Below are 25,892 nucleotides of genomic sequence, written 5' to 3' on the forward strand. Positions count from 1 at the left end.
TTCACTGCGCCGCAACAAGACATGGTGTGCGACGCCAGCTCTCAGAACCAGACCAGGACCGTCTGAGCCGGTGATGTAAACGTGCACATTTCCCCGCTGGCATTTCATCATCGCGGCGCCGGCCATCACAGACCAGGGGGGAGGGGGGTGGGGGGGTGCAGTCATGGGCTGCTCTCACCCTCAGCAGATCCACAGATGAAGAGTTCTCCTCATGAACGTCACTCAGGCTTCAGCTACTGGAAGCTGCACGGTGAGAGCTGGTCGCTTTCTGATTGGCCCGTTTAAATCCCGCAGCAGGGCTGTTGGCTGCTGCCTCAGCCAATCAGATGGCAGCGAGGGCGTTTTTGAAAAAGCGCTGTGTGTGGCACGAGAAGCCGTTGGTCCATTCAGACGTGCGAGGGGCACTGAAAGCCCCTTTCAGCTAACGCTCAGCCCTTTCACGTCTAAAAGTTAAAGCTGGTGTGAAGCGAGATCGGGGGAGCAGACTGGTTCGTTGTCCTGTCAGCCCCCCCAGCAAACGCTGCAGACCAGGACCAGTGTGCCCCCTGCTGACGGCAAAACCACACAAGTCTGTCTTAAGGGGGATGTTTGTTACTCTGATCATCAACAGTTAAATACTTTTCTGACTTTTATATGATGTGAATCCAATCTGCGATAAAAACCGGATTCCTGTTTGTCAGGGAAAAACCGACATCAGTAAATCCTTCACTAGATTAAAAATGAAAAACTCTTTAAAGGCGTGCAGTCCTCTTCCCAGATGCAGACACAGATCTCCTCCCATCCAGCCTTACTTCAGACGCCGATTCAACAACCAGATGAGATTAGTGAGACCAGTCCACCTGAAGGGAACCTGAGCTGTGCTTTAGAAAATCTTCTTCCAAACAAAAAAAACATTTCAAATTCTCCTGGGTGGATCAGGTCCTGATGTCACATCCCTGATGGTCCTGATGGTCCTGATGGACCGAGTCCCCAGTCGGACCGAGTCTCCAGTCTGGCCGTGTCCCCAGTCGGGCCGAGTCCCCAGTCGGGCCGAGTCCCCAGTCAGACCGAGTCCCCAGTCGGACCGAGTCTCCAGTCTGGCCGTGTCCCCAGTCGGGCCGAGTCCCCAGTCTGGCCGTGTCCCCAGTCGGGCCGAGTCCCCAGTCGGGCCGAGTCCCCAGTCGGGCCGAGTCCCCAGTCGGGCCGAGTCCCCAGTCTGGCCGTGTCCCCAGTCGGGCCGAGTCCCCAGTCGGGCCGAGTCCCCAGTCGGGCCGAGTCCCCAGTCGGACCGAGTCTCCAGTCTGGCCGTGTCCCCAGTCGGGCCGAGTCCCCAGTCTGGCCGTGTCCCCAGTCGGGCCGAGTCCCCAGTCGGGCCGAGTCCCCAGTCGGGCCGAGTCCCCAGTCGGACCGAGTCTCCAGTCTGGCCGTGTCCCCAGTCGGGCCGAGTCCCCAGTCGGGCCGAGTCCCCAGTCGGGCCGAGTCCCCAGTCGGACCGAGTCTCCAGTCTGGCCGTGTCCCCAGTCGGGCCGAGTCCCCAGTCGGGCCGAGTCCCCAGTCGGACCGAGTCTCCAGTCTGGCCGTGTCCCCAGTCTGGCCGAGTCCCCAGTCGGGCCGAGTCCCCAGTCGGGCCGAGTCTCCAGTCTGGCCGTGTCCCCAGTCGGGCCGAGTCCCCAGTCGGGCCGAGTCCCCAGTCGGGCCGAGTCCCCAGTCGGACCGAGTCTCCAGTCGGGCCGTGTCCCCAGTCGGGCCGTGTCCCCAGTCGGGCCGAGTCCCCAGTCGGACCGAGTCTCCAGTCTGGCCGTGTCCCCAGTCTGGCCGAGTCCCCAGTCGGGCCGAGTCCCCAGTCGGGCCGAGTCCCCAGTCGGGCCGAGTCCCCAGTCGGACCGAGTCCCCAGTCGGGCCGTGTCCCCAGTCGGGCCGTGTCCCCAGTCGGGCCGAGTCCCCAGTCGGACCAAGTGTCCAGTCGGGCCGAGTCCCCAGTCGGACCGAGTCCCCAGTCGGACCGAGTCTCCAGTCTGGCCGTGTCCCCAGTCGGGCCGAGTCCCCAGTCGGGCCGAGTCCCCAGTCGGGCCGAGTCCCCAGTCGGACCGAGTCTCCAGTCTGGCCGTGTCCCCAGTCGGGCCGAGTCCCCAGTCTGGCCGTGTCCCCAGTCGGGCCGAGTCCCCAGTCGGACCGAGTCTCCAGTCTGGCCGTGTCCCCAGTCTGGCCGAGTCCCCAGTCGGGCCGAGTCCCCAGTCGGGCCGAGTCTCCAGTCTGGCCGTGTCCCCAGTCGGGCCGAGTCCCCAGTCGGGCCGAGTCCCCAGTCGGGCCGAGTCCCCAGTCGGACCGAGTCTCCAGTCGGGCCGTGTCCCCAGTCGGGCCGAGTCCCCAGTCGGACCGAGTCTCCAGTCTGGCCGTGTCCCCAGTCTGGCCGAGTCCCCAGTCGGGCCGAGTCCCCAGTCGGGCCGAGTCCCCAGTCGGGCCGAGTCCCCAGTCGGACCGAGTCCCCAGTCGGGCCGTGTCCCCAGTCGGGCCGTGTCCCCAGTCGGGCCGAGTCCCCAGTCGGACCAAGTGTCCAGTCGGGCCGAGTCCCCAGTCGGACCGAGTCCCCAGTCGGACCGAGTCTCCAGTCTGGCCGTGTCCCCAGTCGGGCCGAGTCCCCAGTCGGACCGAGTCCCCAGTCGGACCGAGTGTCCAGTCGGGCCGAGTCCCCAGTCGGACCGAGTGTCCAGTCGGGCCGAGTCCCCAGTCGGACCGAGTCCCCAGTCGGACCGAGTCCCCAGTCGGACCGAGTCTCCAGTCTGGCCGTGTCCCCAGTCGGGCCGAGTCCCCAGTCGGACCGAGTCCCCAGTCTGGCCGTGTCCCCAGTCGGGCCGAGTCCCCAGTCGGGCCGAGTCCCCAGTCGGACCGAGTCCCCAGTCGGACCAAGTCCCCAGTCTGGCCGTGTCCCCAGTCGGGCCGAGTCCCCAGTCGGGCCGAGTCCCCAGTCGGACCGAGTCCCCAGTCGGGCCGTGTCCCCAGTCGGGCCGAGTCCCCAGTCGGACCGTGTCTCCAGTCGGACCGAGTCCCCAGTCGCGCCGAGTCCCCAGTCGAGCCGAGTCTCCAGTCGGACCGAGTCCCCAGTCGGGCCGAGTCCCCAGTCTGGCCGAGTCTCCAGTCGGACCAAGTCCCCAGTCGGACCGAGTCCCCAGTCGGGCCGAGTCCCCAGTCGGACCGAGTCCCCAGTCGGGCCGAGTCCCCAGTCGGACCAAGTGTCCAGTCGGGCCGAGTCCCCAGTCGGACCGAGTCCCCAGTCGGACCAAGTGTCCAGTCGGGCCGAGTCCCCAGTCGGACCGAGTCCCCAGTCGGACCAAGTGTCCAGTCGGGCCGAGTCTCCAGTCGGACCGAGTCCCCAGTCGGGCCGAGTCCCCAGTCGGGCCGAGTCTCCAGTCGGACCGAGTCCCCAGTCGGGCCGAGTCCCCAGTCGGGCCGAGTCCCCAGTCGGACCGAGTCCCCAGTCGGGCCGAGTCTCCAGTCGGACCGAGTCCCCAGTCGGGCCGAGTCCCCAGTCGGGCCGAGTCCCCAGTCGGGCCGAGTCTCCAGTCGGGCCGAGTCTCCAGTCGGACCGAGTCCCCAGTCGGGCCGAGTCTCCAGTCGGGCCGAGTCTCCAGTCGGACCGAGTCCCCAGTCGGGCCGAGTCCCCAGTCGGGCCGAGTCTCCAGTCGGGCCGAGTCTCCAGTCGGACCGAGTCCCCAGTCGGGCCGTGTCCCCAGTCGGGCCGAGTCCCCAGTCGGACCAAGTGTCCAGTCGGGCCGAGTCCCCAGTCGGACCGAGTCCCCAGTCGGACCGAGTCTCCAGTCTGGCCGTGTCCCCAGTCGGGCCGAGTCCCCAGTCGGGCCGAGTCCCCAGTCGGGCCGAGTCCCCAGTCGGACCGAGTCTCCAGTCTGGCCGTGTCCCCAGTCGGGCCGAGTCCCCAGTCTGGCCGTGTCCCCAGTCGGGCCGAGTCCCCAGTCGGGCCGAGTCCCCAGTCGGACCGAGTCTCCAGTCTGGCCGTGTCCCCAGTCTGGCCGAGTCCCCAGTCGGGCCGAGTCCCCAGTCGGGCCGAGTCTCCAGTCTGGCCGTGTCCCCAGTCGGGCCGAGTCCCCAGTCGGGCCGAGTCCCCAGTCGGGCCGAGTCCCCAGTCGGACCGAGTCTCCAGTCGGGCCGTGTCCCCAGTCGGGCCGAGTCCCCAGTCGGACCGAGTCTCCAGTCTGGCCGTGTCCCCAGTCTGGCCGAGTCCCCAGTCGGGCCGAGTCCCCAGTCGGGCCGAGTCCCCAGTCGGGCCGAGTCCCCAGTCGGACCGAGTCCCCAGTCGGGCCGTGTCCCCAGTCGGGCCGTGTCCCCAGTCGGGCCGAGTCCCCAGTCGGACCAAGTGTCCAGTCGGGCCGAGTCCCCAGTCGGACCGAGTCCCCAGTCGGACCGAGTCTCCAGTCTGGCCGTGTCCCCAGTCGGGCCGAGTCCCCAGTCGGACCGAGTCCCCAGTCGGACCGAGTGTCCAGTCGGGCCGAGTCCCCAGTCGGACCGAGTGTCCAGTCGGGCCGAGTCCCCAGTCGGACCGAGTCCCCAGTCGGACCGAGTCCCCAGTCGGACCGAGTCTCCAGTCTGGCCGTGTCCCCAGTCGGGCCGAGTCCCCAGTCGGACCGAGTCCCCAGTCTGGCCGTGTCCCCAGTCGGGCCGAGTCCCCAGTCGGGCCGAGTCCCCAGTCGGACCGAGTCCCCAGTCGGACCAAGTCCCCAGTCTGGCCGTGTCCCCAGTCGGGCCGAGTCCCCAGTCGGGCCGAGTCCCCAGTCGGACCGAGTCCCCAGTCGGGCCGAGTCCCCAGTCGGGCCGAGTCCCCAGTCGGACCGTGTCTCCAGTCGGACCGAGTCCCCAGTCGCGCCGAGTCCCCAGTCGAGCCGAGTCTCCAGTCGGACCGAGTCCCCAGTCGGGCCGAGTCCCCAGTCTGGCCGAGTCTCCAGTCGGACCAAGTCCCCAGTCGGACCGAGTCCCCAGTCGGGCCGAGTCCCCAGTCGGACCGAGTCCCCAGTCGGGCCGAGTCCCCAGTCGGACCAAGTGTCCAGTCGGGCCGAGTCCCCAGTCGGACCGAGTCCCCAGTCGGACCAAGTGTCCAGTCGGGCCGAGTCCCCAGTCGGACCGAGTCCCCAGTCGGACCAAGTGTCCAGTCGGGCCGAGTCTCCAGTCGGACCGAGTCCCCAGTCGGGCCGAGTCCCCAGTCGGGCCGAGTCTCCAGTCGGACCGAGTCCCCAGTCGGGCCGAGTCCCCAGTCGGGCCGAGTCCCCAGTCGGACCGAGTCCCCAGTCGGGCCGAGTCTCCAGTCGGACCGAGTCCCCAGTCGGGCCGAGTCCCCAGTCGGGCCGAGTCTCCAGTCGGGCCGAGTCTCCAGTCGGACCGAGTCCCCAGTCGGGCCGAGTCTCCAGTCGGGCCGAGTCTCCAGTCGGACCGAGTCCCCAGTCGGGCCGAGTCCCCAGTCGGGCCGAGTCTCCAGTCGGGCCGAGTCTCCAGTCGGACCGAGTCCCCAGTCGGGCCGAGTCTAGCGAACCATCCTGACTGGGTGCAGGAGATTAACTTTACATGCTGATTCATCATCAGATTGTAAATCTGCCGACTTGCTTCCGTCTCATTAGGAGAGTGAAAAGGTTCTTCCAGACGGCAGGATGTCCGTTATTGGCGAAGTCGCATCCCTGATGGAGACCTGGATGGTGCTGGACCAGCTGGACCATCATGCCCCTGCTCGGAGCTCTGGCCCTCCTCAGAAGAGGAGGGAGGATTCTGGGAAAAGGCTTGCTGTTCGGTATGACATGACCTGAGAATAAAAGTGGGAAGAAAGAGAAGGAACAGCAGCATGGAGAGCAAGCAGGAGGCCTGAGATGGGCCGAGATGGAAACGCCAGGCGCTCGCCGTGGTTAGATGAAGAGCTGATGGTGGGGGAGAAGTACCACGAGGCAGCAGGGGGTCCTGGAGCTGGCGGTGGTCAGCCTGCATACTGTCGCTGGGAGCCCGCTAATGGACTATTGATTTGTAGCAGTGAGAAAATGACACCCCCCCCCCCCCCCCGTTGAGAATCCACCCCCCTTCCCTCCCTCGGCCTGGACCCTGCTGGACGGGGACGACGCCTGAAGTGGACTTTAGAATACAGACTTTTCTTCTCCTGCCTTCATTTCATTGTTTTTGCGTCAGACGGGAAAAGCAAACTCCTGTAAGTTTTCCTCCTCTGCAGCGTGTCAGATCTCTGCTGCTCACGGACTTCTCCAAACAAAGCAGACTAATTTCTTCTCCCTGGATTGGAGGAGAACGGTTCAACATGCAGAGCTTTCTCCATCCGTTCATTTCGCTTCCCATCTTTGGCTTCTGCGGCGCCTCGGTCATTCCCCACCGTCCTAATGCCTTTCGCTCTGGGTCATCAGCTACGTGCTGCACCGGCAGTAAGGGTTAGGGCTGACTTAGAAGCAGAACCAAATGCCATGGTTACATTAAGCAGCGCTTGAAGTCGGACTTGCTGATGAAAATTGCCTCCCTGATGCAGGACCTGAAAACGTTTGCTTCCTTTGCTGTTTAGTCTGTGGAGAAAACCTGCAGTCAGAGCTGCAGTGGATCTGTTGTCATGGAGACAAACAAGCTCCTGCTTCACGGTGAAGGATCATAAAGCCACTTTCAGTGAAATAATCTGAGTATTTGTCTCTGGAACCACGGTGGATGGCTGGGACGGGAGTACCATCCTTTTATAACTACATAAATGAAAACAATCAGAATGGAAAAAAAGGTCTTAAGAAACTCTGAGAAGTCCTTTAAACCCCCTCATGGGAAAGTCCAACCAAACCCACCGGAAGGAGAGCAGACAAGACGAAGTCATGTTGAAACTGGGCATAAAAACAAACCAGGTGTTCAACCAGCGAAAAGAAAATCCAACCAGCAAGTAAAGAGTTCCCACTGCCGCTGTTCGGACCGAGGTCTTTAACCAGACCATGGTCTTTAACCGGACCATGGTCTTTAACAGGACCATGGTCTTTAACAGGACCGAGGTCTTTAACCAGACCATGGTCTTTAACCGGACCATGGTCTTTAACCGGACCATGGTCTTTAACCGGACCGAGGTCTTTAACCGGACCGAGGTCTTTAACTGGACCGAGGTCTTTAACCGGACCATGGTCTTTAACCGGACCATGGTCTTTAACAGGACCATGGTCTTTAACAGGACCATGGTCTTTAACCGGACCATGGTCTTTAACTGGACCGAGGTCTTTAACCGGACCATGGTCTTTAACAGGACCATGGTCTTTAACAGGACCGAGGTCTTTAACCAGACCATGGTCTTTAACAGGACCATGGTCTTTAACAGGACCGAGGTCTTTAACCAGACCATGGTCTTTAACCGGACCGAGGTCTTTAACCGGACCGAGGTCTTTAACCGGACCGAGGTCTTTAACCAGACCATGGTCTTTAACCGGACCATGGTCTTTAACAGGACCATGGTCTTTAACAGGACCGAGGTCTTTAACCAGACCATGGTCTTTAACAGGACCATGGTCTTTAACCGGACCATGGTCTTTAACCGGACCGAGGTCTTTAACCGGACCGAGGTCTTTAACTGGACCGAGGTCTTTAACCGGACCATGGTCTTTAACCGGACCATGGTCTTTAAAAGGACCATGGTCTTTAACTGGACCGAGGTCTTTAACCGGACCATGGTCTTTAACAGGACCGAGGTCTTTAACAGGACCATGGTCTTTAACAGGACCGAGGTCTTTAACCGGACCATGGTCTTTAACCGGACCGAGGTCTTTAACCGGACCATGGTCTTTAAACGGACCGAGGTCTTTAACCGGACCATGGTCTTTAACAGGACCGAGGTCTTTAACCGGACCATGGTCTTTAACCGGACCGAGGTCTTTAACCGGACCATGGTCTTTAACCGGACCGAGGTCTTTAACCGGACCATGGTCTTTAACCGAACCGAGGTCTTTAACCGGACCATGGTCTTTAACCGGACCATGGTCTTTAACAGGACCGAGGTCTTTAACCGGACCATGGTCTTTAACCGGACCGAGGTCTTTAACCGGACAGAGGTCTTTAACTGGACCGAGGTCTTTAACCGGACCATGGTCTTTAACCGGACCATGGTCTTTAACAGGACCGAGGTCTTTAACCGGACCATGGTCTTTAACAGTACCATGGTCTTTAACAGGACCATGGTCTTTAACAGGACCGAGGTCTTTAACCGGACAGAGGTCTTTAACTGGACCGAGGTCTTTAACCGGACAGAGGTCTTTAACTGGACCGAGGTCTTTAACCGGACCATGGTCTTTAACCGGACCATGGTCTTTAACAGGACCATGGTCTTTAACAGGACCGAGGTCTTTAACCAGACCATGGTCTTTAACCGGACCATGGTCTTTAACAGGACCATGGTCTTTAACAGGACCGAGGTCTTTAACCAGACCATGGTCTTTAACAGGACCATGGTCTTTAACAGGACCGAGGTCTTTAACCAGACCATGGTCTTTAACCGGACCGAGGTCTTTAACCGGACCGAGGTCTTTAACCGGACCGAGGTCTTTAACCAGACCATGGTCTTTAACCGGACCATGGTCTTTAACAGGACCATGGTCTTTAACAGGACCGAGGTCTTTAACCAGACCATGGTCTTTAACAGGACCATGGTCTTTAACCGGACCATGGTCTTTAACCGGACCGAGGTCTTTAACCGGACCGAGGTCTTTAACTGGACCGAGGTCTTTAACCGGACCATGGTCTTTAACCGGACCATGGTCTTTAAAAGGACCATGGTCTTTAACTGGACCGAGGTCTTTAACCGGACCATGGTCTTTAACAGGACCATGGTCTTTAACAGGACCATGGTCTTTAACAGGACCGAGGTCTTTAACCGGACCATGGTCTTTAACCGGACCGAGGTCTTTAACCGGACCATGGTCTTTAACCGGACCGAGGTCTTTAACCGGACCATGGTCTTTAACCGGACCGAGGTCTTTAACCGGACCATGGTCTTTAACCGGACCGAGGTCTTTAACCGGACCATGGTCTTTAACCGGACCGAGGTCTTTAACCGGACCATGGTCTTTAACCGGACCGAGGTCTTTAACCGGACCATGGTCTTTAACCGGACCATGGTCTTTAACAGGACCGAGGTCTTTAACCGGACCATGGTCTTTAACCGGACCGAGGTCTTTAACCGGACAGAGGTCTTTAACTGGACCGAGGTCTTTAACCGGACCATGGTCTTTAACCGGACCATGGTCTTTAACAGGACCGAGGTCTTTAACCGGACCATGGTCTTTAACAGTACCATGGTCTTTAACAGGACCATGGTCTTTAACAGGACCGAGGTCTTTAACCGGACAGAGGTCTTTAACTGGACCGAGGTCTTTAACCGGACAGAGGTCTTTAACTGGACCGAGGTCTTTAACCGGACCATGGTCTTTAACCGGACCATGGTCTTTAACAGGACCATGGTCTTTAACAGGACCGAGGTCTTTAACCGGACCATGGTCTTTAACCGGACCGAGGTCTTTAACCGGACAGAGGTCTTTAACTGGAGCGAGGTCTTTAACCGGACCATGGTCTTTAACCGGACCATGGTCTTTAACCGGACCGAGGTCTTTAACCGGACCATGGTCTTTAACTGGACCATGTTCTTTAACCGGACCGAGGTCTTTAACTGGACCGAGGTCTTTAACCGGACCATGGTCTTTAACAGGACCATGGTCTTTAACAGGACCGAGGTCTTTAACCGGACAGAGGTCTTTAACTGGAGCGAGGTCTTTAACCGGACCATGGTCTTTAACCGGACCGAGGTCTTTAACTGGACCGAGGTCTTTAACCGGACCATGGTCTTTAACCGGACCATGGTCTTTAACCGGACCGAGGTCTTTAACCGGACAGAGGTCTTTAACTGGAGCGAGGTCTTTAACCGGACCATGGTCTTTAACCGGACCATGGTCTTTAACAGGACCATGGTCTTTAACAGGACCGAGGTCTTTAACCAGACCATGGTCTTTAACAGGACCATGGTCTTTAACCGGACCATGGTCTTTAACCGGACCGAGGTCTTTAACCGGACCGAGGTCTTTAACTGGACCGAGGTCTTTAACCGGACCATGGTCTTTAACCGGACCATGGTCTTTAACCGGACCATGGTCTTTAACAGGACCATGGTCTTTAACTGGACCGAGGTCTTTAACCGGACCATGGTCTTTAACAGGACCATGGTCTTTAACTGGACCGAGGTCTTTAACCGGACCATGGTCTTTAACCGGACCGAGGTCTTTAACCGGACCGAGGTCTTTAACTGGACCGAGGTCTTTAACCGGACCATGGTCTTTAACCGGACCGAGGTCTTTAACCGGACCATGGTCTTTAACAGTACCATGGTCTTTAACAGGACCATGGTCTTTAACAGGACCGAGGTCTTTAACCGGACAGAGGTCTTTAACTGGACCGAGGTCTTTAACCGGACAGAGGTCTTTAACTGGACCGAGGTCTTTAACCGGACCATGGTCTTTAACCGGACCATGGTCTTTAACAGGACCATGGTCTTTAACAGGACCGAGGTCTTTAACCGGACCATGGTCTTTAACCGGACCGAGGTCTTTAACCGGACAGAGGTCTTTAACTGGAGCGAGGTCTTTAACCGGACCATGGTCTTTAACCGGACCATGGTCTTTAACAGGACCATGGTCTTTAACAGGACCATGGTCTTTAACCGGACCGAGGTCTTTAACCGGACCATGGTCTTTAACTGGACCATGTTCTTTAACCGGACCGAGGTCTTTAACTGGACCGAGGTCTTTAACCGGACCATGGTCTTTAACAGGACCATGGTCTTTAACAGGACCGAGGTCTTTAACCGGACAGAGGTCTTTAACTGGAGCGAGGTCTTTAACCGGACCATGGTCTTTAACCGGACCGAGGTCTTTAACTGGACCGAGGTCTTTAACCGGACCATGGTCTTTAACCGGACCATGGTCTTTAACCGGACCGAGGTCTTTAACCGGACAGAGGTCTTTAACTGGAGCGAGGTCTTTAACCGGACCATGGTCTTTAACAGGACCATGGTCTTTAACAGGACCGAGGTCTTTAACCAGACCATGGTCTTTAACAGGACCATGGTCTTTAACCGGACCATGGTCTTTAACCGGACCGAGGTCTTTAACCGGACCGAGGTCTTTAACTGGACCGAGGTCTTTAACCGGACCATGGTCTTTAACCGGACCATGGTCTTTAACCGGACCATGGTCTTTAACAGGACCATGGTCTTTAACTGGACCGAGGTCTTTAACCGGACCATGGTCTTTAACAGGACCATGGTCTTTAACTGGACCGAGGTCTTTAACCGGACCATGGTCTTTAACCGGACCGAGGTCTTTAACCGGACCGAGGTCTTTAACTGGACCGAGGTCTTTAACCGGACCATGGTCTTTAACCGGACCATGGTCTTTAACAGGACCATGGTCTTTAACCGGACCATGGTCTTTAACCGGACCATGGTCTTTAACAGGACCATGGTCTTTAACTGGACTGAGGTCTTTAACCGGACCATGGTCTTTAACAGGACCATGGTCTTTAACAGGACCGAGGTCTTTAACCAGACCATGGTCTTTAACCGGACCATGGTCTTTAACAGGACCATGGTCTTTAACAGGACCGAGGTCTTTAACCGGACCATGGTCTTTAACCGGACCGAGGTCTTTAACCGGACCATGGTCTTTAACCGGACCGAGGTCTTTAACCGGACCATGGTCTTTAACAGGACCGAGGTCTTTAACCGGACCATGGTCTTTAACCGGACCGAGGTCTTTAACCGGACCATGGTCTTTAACCGGACCGAGGTCTTTAACCAGACCATGGTCTTTAACCGGACCGAGGTCTTTAACCGGACCATGGTCTTTAACCGGACCATGGTCTTTAACAGGACCGAGGTCTTTAACCGGACCATGGTCTTTAACCGGACCATGGTCTTTAACCGGACCGAGGTCTTTAACCGGACAGAGGTCTTTAACTGGACCGAGGTCTTTAACCGGACCATGGTCTTTAACCGGACCATGGTCTTTAACCGGACCATGGTCTTTAACAGGACCATGGTCTTTAACAGGACCGAGGTCTTTAACCGGACAGAGGTCTTTAACTGGACCGAGGTCTTTAACCGGACAGAGGTCTTTAACTGGAGCGAGGTCTTTAACCGGACCATGGTCTTTAACCGGACCATGGTCTTTAACAGGACCATGGTCTTTAACAGGACCGAGGTCTTTAACCGGACCATGGTCTTTAACCGGACCGAGGTCTTTAACCGGACAGAGGTCTTTAACTGGAGCGAGGTCTTTAACCGGACCATGGTCTTTAACCGGACCATGTTCTTTAACAGGACCATGGTCTTTAACCGGACCGAGGTCTTTAACCGGACCATGGTCTTTAACTGGACCATGTTCTTTAACCGGACCGAGGTCTTTAACTGGACCGAGGTCTTTAACCGGACCATGGTCTTTAACAGGACCATGGTCTTTAACAGGACCGAGGTCTTTAACCGGACCATGGTCTTTAACCGGACCGAGGTCTTTAACCGGACAGAGGTCTTTAACTGGAGCGAGGTCTTTAACCGGACCATGGTCTTTAACAGGACCATGGTCTTTAACAGGACCGAGGTCTTTAACCGGACCATGGTCTTTAACCGGACCGAGGTCTTTAACCGGACCGAGGTCTTTAACTGGACCGAGGTCTTTAACCGGACCGAGGTCTTTAACTGGACCATGGTCTTTAACCGGACCGAGGTCTTTAACCGGACCATGGTCTTTAACTGGACCATGTTCTTTAACCGGACCGAGGTCTTTAACCGGACCATGGTCTTTAACTGGACCATGGTCTTTAACTTGACCGAGGTCTTTAACCGGACCATGGTCTTTAACCGGACAGAGGTCTTTAACCGGACAGAGGTCTTTAACTGGACCGAGGTCTTTAACCGGACCATGGTCTTTAACCGGACCATGGTCTTTAACTGGACCATGGTCTTTAGCCGGACCGAGGTCTTTAACCGGACCATGGTCTTTAACTGGACCGAGGTCTTTAACTGGACCATGGTCTTTAACCGGATGGAGGTCTTTAAGTGGACCGAGATCTTTAACCGGACCGAGGTCTTTAACCGCACAGAGGTCTTTAACTGGACCGAGGTCTTTAACCGGACCGAGGTCTTTAACCGGACCGAGGTCTTTAACTGGACCGAGGTCTTTAACTGGACCATGGTCTTTAACCGGACCGAGGTCTTTAACCGGACCATGGTCTTTAACCGGACCGAGGTCTTTAACCGGACCGAGGTCTTTAACCGGACCATGGTCTTTAACCGGACCGAGGTCTTTAACCGCACAGAGGTCTTTAACTGGACCGAGGTCTTTAACTGGACCATGGTCTTTAACCGGACCGAGGTCTTTAACCGGACCATGGTCTTTAACCGGACCGAGGTCTTTAACCGGACCGAGGTCTTTAACCGGACCATGGTCTTTAACCGGACCGAGGTCTTTAACCGGACCATGGTCTTTAACTGGACCGAGGTCTTTAACTGGACCAAGGTCTTTAACCGGACCGAGGTCTTTAAGTGGACCGAGATCTTTAACCGGACCATGGTCTTTAACCACACAGAGGTCTTTAACCGGACCATGGTCTTTAACTGGACCGAGGTCTTTAACCGGACCATGGTCTTTAACTGGACCGAGGTCTTTAACCGGACAGAGGTCTTTAACTGGACCGAGGTCTTTAACCGGACCATGGTCTTTAACCGGACCGAGGTCTTTAACCGGACCAAGGTCTTTAACCGGACCATGGTCTTTAACCGGACCGAGGTCTTTAACCGGACCATGGTCTTTAACCGGACCGAGGTCTTTAACCGGACCGAGGTCTTTAACCGGACCATGGTCTTTAACCGGACCGAGGTCTTTAACCGGACCATGGTCTTTAACCGGACCATGGTCTTTAACCGGACCGAGGTCTTTAACCGGACCATGGTCTTTAACCGGACCATGGTCTTTAACCGGACCGAGGTCTTTAACCGGACCGAGGTCTTTAACTGGACCGAGGTCTTTAACTGGACCATGGTCTTTAACCGGACCGAGGTCTTTAACCGGACCATGGTCTTTAACCGGACCGAGGTCTTTAACCGGACCATGGTCTTTAACCGGACCGAGGTCTTTAACCGGACCATGGTCTTTAACCGGACCGAGGTCTTTAACCGGACCATGGTCTTTAACCGGACCATGGTCTTTAACCGGACCGAGGTCTTTAACCGGACCGAGGTCTTTAACCGGACCATGGTCTTTAACCGGACCGAGGTCTTTAACCGGACCATGGTCTTTAACCGGACCATGGTCTTTAACCGGACCGAGGTCTTTAACCGGACCATGGTCTTTAACCGGACCATGGTCTTTAACCGGACCGAGGTCTTTAACCGGACCATGGTCTTTAACCGGACCATGGTCTTTAACCGGACCATGGTCTTTAACCGGACCGAGGTCTTTAACCGGACCATGGTCTTTAACCGGACCGTTTTGTCCAAGGCAGTGGACACGCAGCCATTTTCACGTCCTTCAACCTGGAGAAAAGGGATTTCCGCTCACTGGCCCATCCAACATTATTGTTGGGGAAGCGATGTGAAGCCGTCGTCCTGGACTTGGCTGGCGGCCTGACCAAGGCGTTCCCCCCATGACCCCACAGGAGTGGATGGAAGTGGGAGTGTTGTAGCAGCGCTTCCTGAAAGCGGCGGCTACCTGCTGCTTCACGGTGAGGCTGAGATTTCCAAGAAGCTGCTGAAATGGAACTTATGGAAAGCGGAGGTTGTCTCCACCCAGCACAGCAGGGTGTTCCTGCTGAAATCCCCATTTCCCAGCTCTCTCCACCAGGTCACCCAAAGACAATACTGGACTTTTTCTACCTTTTCTTATATCTTGAGTGCGTAAAATGACAAAATGAAAGCAGTGCGAGTTTGAAAGGAGTCTTTCTCAGAGAATATCTGAGTTTGCAGGTGTTGCTCTGGTAGGATTTCCTTCAGCAATCTTGGTTTTTAGTCATTTTGTTTACTCTGAGCAGCCTGGAAAGCTGCTCTGGAAAAACCCCTAACATCCCTCTGCCACCTACCTGCTGAGCTCCGAGCGGTAGACTCACACACCAGTACCAAGACGGACGGATATTCCTTCCAGGTGGGAAGAGAAACGGAGGTGAAAGCTGTCGATGAGCGGGTTGTGCAGTATGGTGGGGAGGCAGAGGGGGCTGCTGCTATTAGCAGACGTATTCAGTCTGCAGCAGGTTTTAGGACGCAAGCAGAACGTTACAACGGTGGTTGTCAAACCTTTTGACCCCCAAGGTAGCGCAAGTTCCCCTCCCCTCTGATGTCCAGGTGATTTATTGTTATTCGTGAGTTGGAATATGTAACATCCTCCAAAGAACCTTCATAAATAAGAAGCTGCTCAGACCCCTTTCCTCCATCCATCCAGTTAAAAACCAGGGCTTGATGAACAGTGGCCTTTCTGTGTGGAGTTTGCATGTTCTCCCCTTGTATGCGTGGGTTCTCTCTGGGTTCTCCAGCTTCCCCCCACCATCCAAAGACATGCATGAATGAAATGAATGAAAAATACTTTATTAATCCCAAAGGGAAATATTGTAGTATATAATAATAATAACTAGAGGAGGTCTTGTTCCGGAGGCTGATGGCTGCTGGCAGGAATGATCTTCTGTATCTTTCAGTCTTACATCGGACCTGAAGAAGCCTCTCACTGAACACACTTTGTTGTTTCATCACTGTGTTGTGGAGAGGGTGTGAAGAATCCTCCATCATCTTCATCAGCTTGTGCAGCATTCTTCTTTGGACAATCAGCTCCAGAGTTACTCCAAGCACAGAAGCAGCTTTCTGGATCAGTTTGTTGATTCTCTTCAAGTCTCTGGTTCTGATGCTACTACCCCAGCAGATGCTGCAAAGCTGACTGCACTCTCCACAACAGACTTATAGAAGATATGCAACATCTTGGTGCAGACGTTAAACCATCTCAGCTTCCTTAAGAAGTACAGTCTGCTCTGACCTTTCTTGTAGATGTAGTCAGTGTTGCATTTCCAGTCCAGTTTGTTGTCCAGCTGAACTCCAAGATACTTGTATTCCTCCACCACCTCCACCTCCTCTCCCAGGATGGAAACAGTGCTTTGTTTATTCTTCTTCCTCCTGAAGTCAACAATCATCTCTTTTGTTTTGCTGCTATTTAATATGAGATGATTGTCACCGCACCATTTAACAAACTGGCTGACCAGTTCTCTGTACTCTGCTTCTTGTCCATCCCTGATACACCCCACAACTGCAGAGTCATCAGAGTATTTCTGCAGATGACAGGACTCAGAGTTGGACTGGAAGTCTGAGGTGTACAGAGTGAAGAGGAATGGCCAGAGTACAGTTCCTTGTGGTGCACCAGTGCTGCTGACCTCCATCTCAGACACACAACCTTTCAGTCTCACAAACTGGGGTCTGTTTGTGAGGTAGTCATAGATCCAGGTGGTTGTGGAGGTATCCACCTGGAATTTATGGAGCTTCTCACATAACAAAGCAGGCTGAATGGTATTAAAAGCACTGAGAAATGAAAGAACATGACCCTCAGAGTGCTGCCTGAATGGTCCAGATGAGAGTGTGCTCTCTGGAGCAGGTATATGATGGCATCTTCAACCCCAAGTCCATTACGATATGCAAACTGGAATGGGTCCTGAAAGGTGTTTACTTGCTTGTTGAGGTGAGCCAGTAAGAGTCTCTCCAGGACTTTCATGGGGAAAAAAGATTTTCTAAGTTGCATTGAGAGACCAGCTGACCAGATCCATGATTTAAATTCGGAAGGAAATGGAGCAGGAGGCTCAGATACATAGATGACAATACAAAGAAGCAGCAGGTCAGAGTGGGAACAGGAGGGAGAGAAAAAGTGTCCGTCCTCTCCGAGAGCAGGAAGAATAAAGTATGAGAAATATGACACTGATGTCGGACCAGAACATCGGCTGCTGGATGAAGGTCTGAGTTCACTGGGATTTTTTAGTTCATGGAGAAACAGCAGTGACTGTGTTACATCAACGGTCTGCAGGTCGTCTTCTGGACTCCCGAGTCTCAACCCAATTCATTAGCCCAAAGTGTCAGCTGAACAAGGACTTTTTGTTCTCAAGACGGTTAGACTGTGATAGTCGGCTTTGTGACCAGCTGCTGTTAGTTTGCCGATTTCCAATTTGCATACTCTGAGCACTGTGTCACCTTGTAAATGGCAAAACCTGCATTGCCTTTTGGTTCCAGTAAACAACTCCCAGCTCGGGTGTCCCCGCCAGCCGAGCTGATCACACAAAGCAGAGCAAACAGTGAGGCCAGTCTGCCTCTGCAAATCATCCACATCGCCTGAGGTCACCACAGGTCCGCTTCGCAATATAAGAAAGAAAAGGAAGCAACTGCAGAGCAAATATATTCAGAACCTAAATTGGAAAATCCCAAGATGCCCTGTAGGGCGGTGTGAAGGGGTCATCTTCCTCAATCACAGTCAAGATTATCACTATTGCTTTCACCTTGCTTTCCATGGCTGGAGGTGGAGTAGAAAATGTTAGATTAGATTAAAATGCATGGGGTTCAGTCCGGGCTTTTCAAGGGAAAGATGGTGTTGTCGTTGTGTAGAATGAGTCTGCCTGCGTTATACAAAGCCTAATTGATGGCAGGCGAGATGTTCCAACAAAAATGGCAGACAGCAACATAAAGATAAAAGCCCTGGCTATCTCCCTCTCTGCTCCCCCGCCCGTCCCAGCTCAGTGTGATAAAAGCAGGCAGACCTATGACTCAGGCTCACATCCAACACTCCCGTATGAATTCAAGGAGCCCAGGCCGTCCCCTAATCTCTTAATGCATGTTCCCTCAACCTTGGCAGGGTCATGGGAGGAATAGATGGAGCCTTATCAGCCTTTATGGATTTATGGAGAATTTCTCTGCATCAGGTGTGTGTTTTTTACACACCAGATAGTGTGTGCTTATACTGTATGTCCCTTTCTTTGTGTGTGTGTCCTCGTAGGTTATCTGAGATGTGGTGACTGTATGGCTTTTCTTCATTTTTTAAATGACCAGATCAATCATGTTGGCTTCATGTACTGGACGGATTTTGACTCATTTCGTCTCGTTTGCAACCGAAGATTGAGCTCTTCTTTTCTTTCCACTGGACCCTGAACAGACTGAAATTGCGCAAATCCAAATATTCTCTAAATAAATGGCTGATATGAAAAGCATCATTAAGTGTGATAGAAAGTAAGTAAATAAAACTCTTCTGTGAAAGTTTGCTGACCATTTCACTGCCTTCCAGCTCTTTTCTTTTCAACGTTTTTATTGGGAAACTTTAGCTTTACATCCATTTCTGCTCCTCTACCTACGTAAACCTCCATCTGTAGACCACCTCCCTCCACCTGTAGACCACCTCCCTCCACCTGTAGACCACCTCCCTCCACCTATAGACCACCTCCCTCCACCTGTAGACCACCTCCCTCCACCTGTAGACCACCTCCCTCCATCTGTAGACCACCTCCCTCCATCTGTAGACCACCTCCCTCCACCTGTAGACCACCTCCCTCCATCTGTAGACCACCTCCCTCCACCTGTAGACCACCTCCCTCCATCTGTAGACCACCTCCCTCCACCTGTAGACCACCTCCCTCCACCTATAGACCACCTCCCTCCATCTGTAGACCACCTCCCTCCACCTGTAGACCTCCTCCCTCCACCTATAGACCACCTCCCTCCACCTGTAGACCACCTCCCTCCACCTGTAGACCACCTCCCTCCATCTGTAGACCACCTCCCTCCACCTGTAGACCACCTCCCTCCACCTGTAGACCACCTCCCTCCACCTGTAGACCACCTCCCTCCATCTGTAGACCACCTCCCTCCACCTGTAGACCACCTCCCTCCACCTGTAGACCTCCTCCCTCCACCTGTAGACCACCTCCCTCCACCTGTAGACCACCTCCCTCCATCTGTAGACCACCTCCCTCCACCTGTAGACCACCTCCCTCCATCTGTAGACCACCTCCCTCCACCTATAGACCACCTCCCTCCACCTGTAGACCACCTCCCTCCATCTGTAGACCACCTCCCTCCACCTGTAGACCACCTCCCTCCACCTATAGACCACCTCCCTCCATCTGTAGACCACCTCCCTCCACCTATAGACCACCTCCCTCCATCTGTAGACCACCTCCCTCCACCTATAGACCACCTCCCTCCACCTGTAGACCACCTCCCTCCACCTATAGACCACCTCCCTCCACCTGTAGACCACCTCCCTTCATCTGTAGACCACCTCCCTCCATCTGTAGACCACCTCCCTCCACCTATAGACCACCTCCCTCCATCTGTAGACCACCTCCCTCCACCTATAGACCACCTCCCTCCACCTGTAGACCACCTCCCTCCACCTGTAGACCACCTCCCTCCATCTGTAGACACCTCCCTCCACCTGTAGACCTCCTCCCTCCACCTGTAGACCACCTCCCTCCATCTGTAGACCACCTCCCTCCACCTGTAGACCACCTCCCTCCACCTGTAGACCACCTCCCTCCACCTGTAGACCACCTCCCTCCATCTGTAGACCACCTCCCTCCACCTGTAGACCACCTCCCTCCATCTGTAGACCACCTCCCTCCACCTGTAGACCACCTCCCTCCACCTATAGACCACCTCCCTCCATCTGTAGACCACCTCCCTCCACCTATAGACCACCTCCCTCCACCTGTAGACCACCTCCCTCCACCTATAGACCACCTCCCTCCATCTGTAGACCACCTCCCTCCAGCTGTAGACCACCTCCCTCCACCTGTAGACCACCTCCCTCCATCTGTAGACCACCTCCCTCCACCTATAGACCACCTCCCTCCATCTGTAGACCACCTCCCTCCACCTATAGACCACCTCCCTCCATCTGTAGACCACCTCCCTCCACCTGTAGACCACCTCCCTCCACCTATAGACCACCTCCCTCCACCTGTAGACCACCTCCCTCCACCTATAGACCACCTCCCTCCATCTGTAGACCACCTCCCTCCACCTATAGACCACCTCCCTCCACCTGTAGACCACCTCCCTCCATCTGTAGACCACCTCCCTCCACCTGTAGGCCACCTCCCTCCACCTGTAGACCACCTCCCTCCACCTATAGACCACCTCCCTCCACCTGTAGACCACCTCCCTCCACCTGTAGACCACCTCCCTCCACCTGTAGACCACGTCCTTCCACCTGTAGACCACCTCCCTCCACCTGTAGACCACCTCCCTCCACCTGTAGACCACCTCCCTCCATCTGTAGACCACCTCCCACCACCTATAGACCACCTCCCTCCACCTGTAGACCACCTCCCTCCACCTGTAGACCTCCTCCCTCCACCTGTAGACCACCTCCATCATCTGTAGACCACCTCCCTCCACCTGTAGACCACCTCCCTCCACCTGTAGACCACCTCCCTCCACCTGTAGACCTCCTCCCTCCACCTGTAGACCACCTCCCTCCACCTGTAGACCTCCTCCCTCCACCTGTAGACCTCCTCCCTCCACCTGTAGACCACCTCCCTCCACCTGTAGACCACCTCCCTCCACCTGTAGACCACCTCCCTCCACCTGTAGACCTCCTCCCTCCACCTGTAGACCACCTCCCTCCACCTGTAGACCTCCTCCCTCCACCTGTAGACCTCCTCCCTCCACCTGTAGACCACCTCCCTCCACCTGTAGACCACCTCCCTCCACCTGTAGACCTCCTCCCTCCACCTGTAGACCACCTCCCTCCACCTGTAGACCACCTCCCTTCCTCCTGGTTCCAGCCATGCGGATCCTTCTCAGTCTTCGCCTGCAGCAGGTCAGAGAGATGTAAAAATCCACTCTGTCCACAGGTTCGTCTCGAAGGACAGCGGCTGCTGGCAGGTACTTTAGATTGCTTTATATCTAGGCTGTCCGTCCATCTGACTCCCCTCTTCACCTGAAATTCCCTTTTGAATCTGTCCAAGATTCAAAAGCTTATGCATGCCGGTAAATAAGAGAGATGTTGACAGGCAGCATGAGGAGCGTCCCACCCTGAACCATTCCACCTCCCTCGTCTCCATTCCACCTCCCTCGTCTCCATTCCACCTCCCTCGTCTCCATTCCACCTCCCTCATCTCCATTCCACCTCCCTCGTCTCCATTCCACCTCCCTCGTCTCCATTCCACCTCCCTCATCTCCATTCCTCCTCCCCTGTCTCCATTCCACCTCCCTCGTCTCCATTCCACCTCCCCTGTCTCCATTCCACCTCCCTCGTCTCCATTCCACCTCCCTCATCTCCATTCCTCCTCCCCTGTCTCCATTCCACCTCCCTCGTCTCCATTCCACCTCCCCTGTCTCCATTCCACCTCCCTCGTCTCCATTCCACCTCCCTCGTCTCCATTCCACCTCCCTCATCTCCATTCCACCTCCCTCGTCTCCATTCCTCCTCCCCTGTCTCCATTCCACCTCCCTCATCTCCATTCCTCCTCCCTCATCTCCATTCCACCTCCCTCGTCTCCATTCCACCTCCCTCATCTCCATTCCACCTCCCTCGTCTCCATTCCTCCTCCCCTGTCTCCATTCCTCCTCCCCTGTCTCCATTCCACCTCCCTCGTCTCCATTCCACCTCCCTCGTCTCCATTCCTCCTCCCCTGTCTCCATTCCACCTCCCTCGTCTCCATTCCACCTCCCTCATCTCCATTCCACCTCCCTCGTCTCCATTCCTCCTCCCCTCGTCTCCATTCCACCTCCCCTCGTCTCCATTCCACCTCCCTCGTCTCCATTCCTCCTCCCTCATCTCCATTCCTCCTCCCCTGTCTCCATTCCTCCTCCCTCGTCTCCATTCCACCTCCCTCGTCTCCATTCCACCTCCCTCGTCTCCATTCCTCCTCCCCTGTCTCCATTCCACCTCCCTCGTCTCCATTCCACCTCCCTCGTCTCCATTCCACCTCCCCTCGTCTCCATTCCACCTCCCTCGTCTCCATTCCACCTCCCTCGTCTCCATTCCTCCTCCCCTGTCTCCATTCCACCTCCCTCGTCTCCATTCCACCTCCCTCGTCTCCATTCCACCTCCCTCGTCTCCATTCCTCCTCCCCTGTCTCCATTCCACCTCCCTCGTCTCCATTCCTCCTCCCCTGTCTCCATTCCTCCTCCCTCGTCTCCATTCCACCTCCCTCGTCTCCATTCCACCTCCCTCGTCTCCATTCCTCCTCCCTCATCTCCATTCCTCCTCCCCTGTCTCCATTCCACCTCCCTCGTCTCCATTCCACCTCCCTCGTCTCCATTCCACCTCCCTCGTCTCCATTCCTCCTCCCCTGTCTCCATTCCACCTCCCTCGTCTCCATTCCACCTCCCTCGTCTCCATTCCACCTCCCTCGTCTCCATTCCACCTCCCTCATCTCCATTCCACCTCCCTCGTCTCCATTCCTCCTCCCTCGTCTCCATTCCACCTCCCTCGTCTCCATTCCACCTCCCTCGTCTCCATTCCACCTCCCTCGTCTCCATTCCACCTCCCTCGTCTCCATTCCACCTCCCTCGTCTCCATTCCACCTCCCTCGTCTCCATTCCACCTCCCTCGTCTCCATTCCTCCTCCCCTCGTCGTCTCCATTCCACCTCCCTCGTCTCCATTCCACCTCCCTCGTCTCCATTCCTCCTCCCCTCGTCTCCATTCCTCCTCCCTCATCTCCATTCCACCTCCCTCGTCTCCATTCCACCTCCCTCGTCTCCATTCCACCTCCCTCGTCTCCATTCCACCTCCCTCGTCTCCATTCCACCTCCCTCGTCTCCATTCCTCCTCCCCTCGTCTCCATTCCTCCTCCCTCATCTCCATTCCACCTCCCTCGTCTCCATTCCACCTCCCTCGTCTCCATTCCTCCTCCCCTCGTCTCCATTCCTCCTCCCTCATCTCCATTCCACCTCCCTCGTCTCCATTCCACCTCCCTCGTCTCCATTCCACCTCCCCTCGTCTCCATTCCTCCTCCCTCATCTCCATTCCACCTCCCTCGTCTCCATTCCACCTCCCTCGTCTCCATTCCACCTCCCTCGTCTCCATTCCTCCTCCCCTGTCTCCATTCCACCTCCCTCGTCTCCATTCCACCTCCCTCGTCTCCATTCCACCTCCCCTCGTCTCCATTCCTCCTCCCTCATCTCCATTCCACCTCCCTCGTCTCCATTCCACCTCCCCTCGTCTCCATTCCTCCTCCCTCGTCTCCATTCCACCTCCCTCGTCTCCATTCCACCTCCCTCGTCTCCATTCCACCTCCCTCGTCTCCATTCCTCCTCCCCTCGTCTCCATTCCACCTCCCTCGTCTCCATTCCACCTCCCCTCGTCTCCATTCCACCTCCCTCGTCTCCATTCCACCTCCCCTGTCTCCATTCCTCCTCCCCTGTCTCCATTCCACCTCCCTCGTCTCCATTCCACCTCCCCTGTCTCCATTCCACCTCCCTCGTCTCCATTCCACCTCCCTCGTCTCCATTCCACCTCCCCTGTCTCCATTCCACCTCCCCTCGTCTCCATTCCACCTCCCCTGTCTCCATTCCACCTCCCCTCGTCTCCATTCCACCTCCCCTGTCTCCATTCCACCTCCCTCGTCTCCATTCCACCTCCCCTGTCTCCATTCCTCCTCCCCTCGTCTCCATTCCTCCTCCCCTCGTCTCCATTCCACCTCCCTCGTCTCCATTCCACCTCCCCTCGTCTCCATTCCACCTCCCCTCGTCTCCATTCCACCTCCCCTCGTCTCCATTCCTCCTCCCCTGTCTCCATTCCACCTCCCCTGTCTCCATTCCTCCTCCCCTGTCTCCATTCCTCCTCCCCTGTCTCCATTCCACCTCCCTCGTCTCCATTCCACCTCCCTCGTCTCCATTCCACCTCCCCTCGTCTCCATTCCACCTCCCTCGTCTCCATTCCTCCTCCCCTGTCTCCATTCCTCCTCCCTCATCTCCATTCCACCTCCCTCGTCTCCATTCCTCCTCCCCTGTCTCCATTCCTCCTCCCTCGTCTCCATTCCACCTCCCCTCGTCTCCATTCCACCTCCCTCGTCTCCATTCCACCTCCCTCGTCTCCATTCCACCTCCCTCGTCTCCATTCCTCCTCCCCTGTCTCCATTCCACCTCCCTCGTCTCCATTCCACCTCCCTCGTCTCCATTCCACCTCCCTCGTCTCCATTCCTCCTCCCCTGTCTCCATTCCACCTCCCTCGTCTCCATTCCACCTCCCCTCGTCTCCATTCCTCCTCCCCTGTCTCCATTCCACCTCCCTCATCTCCATTCCACCTCCCTCATCTCCATTCCACCTCCCTCGTCTCCATTCCACCTCCCCTCGTCTCCATTCCTCCTCCCCTGTCTCCATTCCTCCTCCCCTGTCTCCATTCCACCTCCCTCGTCTCCATTCCACCTCCCTCGTCTCCATTCCTCCTCCCCTCGTCTCCATTCCACCTCCCTCGTCTCCATTCCACCTCCCCTCGTCTCCATTCCTCCTCCCATGTCTCCATTCCACCTCCTCGTTCAGAATATTTTCTCCTCGGTGTGAAAGCTCAGAGTTTCGGTATCGTTCACCTTCTGCTGATGTTTTCCTTGCTTTGTGCATCTCCATGACAACACAGACAGCAAATCCAGTCGCATCCTTCAGCAGGTGGGACAGAGCTCTGCAGAGATGTAGCTGAGGAGGAGGAGGAGGTGAGGAAGGAGGGATGAGGGAAAACCAGGGCATCTTGTACTCCTGGGAAGGTCAGCATGAGGTGGATGGGAACTCTGTGTGTGTTCTGAAATGTGTTCTGCATGTCGACGTGGAGGTGTTGTAGCATTCCCCCGGTTGCCATTATGGCCTAATAACCATGTCAGCATCCAGCAGCACTCCCTCCGCTGCCAGGAAACTACACTATCCACAATCCCCTCTGTCTGCCGATCAGGCTCCGCCCAGTCAACATGGTCCGCATTGGGTTGCCGTTAGCGTACCAACGCAGGGTGTGAAAACATACAGCCCGAGGGCCAAAACCGGCCCCTAGGGGTCCAGTCTGGCCGGCAGGATGAATCTGCCCGATGCGAAAAGAACAGAAGGTGTTAACTGTAATATTTCAATAAAGTATAGTAAAATGTTCAGGACTGCAGTTTGTGACGAGGAGAGTCAGTTGAGCTGCACTCCTGTCAGGCTCCCATTGTTCCCAGTAACTGCAGACATCTTCACGATGAGTTCTCGTCGGTTCAGGCCTGGTTCTGGTTCTGAGACCAGAACGATGACTCTGACACCTCCACGTCGACAGGAAGGAGGTGTTGCTCCCTTCTCTCTCTGTGTTCTGGTAATAAATCTGATATTCTGGATCCTGCTCCGTCTGCTGAGAAACGCTCAAGTTATTGTTGCTGACGGAAAAGTTGGCATAGAGGCTGGGCGATACGACCGACATCGCTCCTTCTCCATCCCATAACGATCCATAACCATATAAACTGTGTAATGTTGTGTCAGACATCAGTTATGTATCAGATGTTGCTAGGCAACAGCAGCAGTGATCTCCTTCCATCTGGGGGAACTATGGTCGTATGACGTTCCACAGGTAAATACCTGCTGCAGCGTCTGGAGTTTATTCTGAGCTTTCTCCTCCACTAGACTCTGCTTTTATTGACTCTATTCTTTATTCTGGATTCTTTATCCTGATTCCTGCAGGTGATGAAATCAGTTAGTTGTGTCGGAGTCCGTTGTTGGGACTGGGAGCTAGTCTGTTGTCGGTTCCACGTTGCTCTTTTTATATCCAAACCGCATCCAGACAGAAATTTCCTCTTTTAGGAACAAGCTCATCAGTTTGGGTCGGCTGCTCATCTTTTAGTGAATTATCCTCTGAAACACGTCTGCTGCCGTCTTCCTTCATGTTTATGTATCGCA

General features: G+C 55.6%; 1 protein-coding gene across 1 annotated transcript in view; it reads left to right on the forward strand.

Annotated features, from left to right (window-relative positions):
* The window catches only part of ptprua (protein tyrosine phosphatase receptor type Ua), a 370,817-nt gene that overhangs the window by 152,364 nt on the left and 192,561 nt on the right, over window positions 1-25,892 (forward strand). The gene's annotated exons all lie outside the window — the stretch shown is intronic.

Source organism: Telmatherina bonti (assembly GCF_933228915.1).
Source record: "Telmatherina bonti genome assembly, chromosome: 19".
NCBI lineage: Eukaryota > Metazoa > Chordata > Actinopteri > Atheriniformes > Telmatherinidae > Telmatherina > Telmatherina bonti.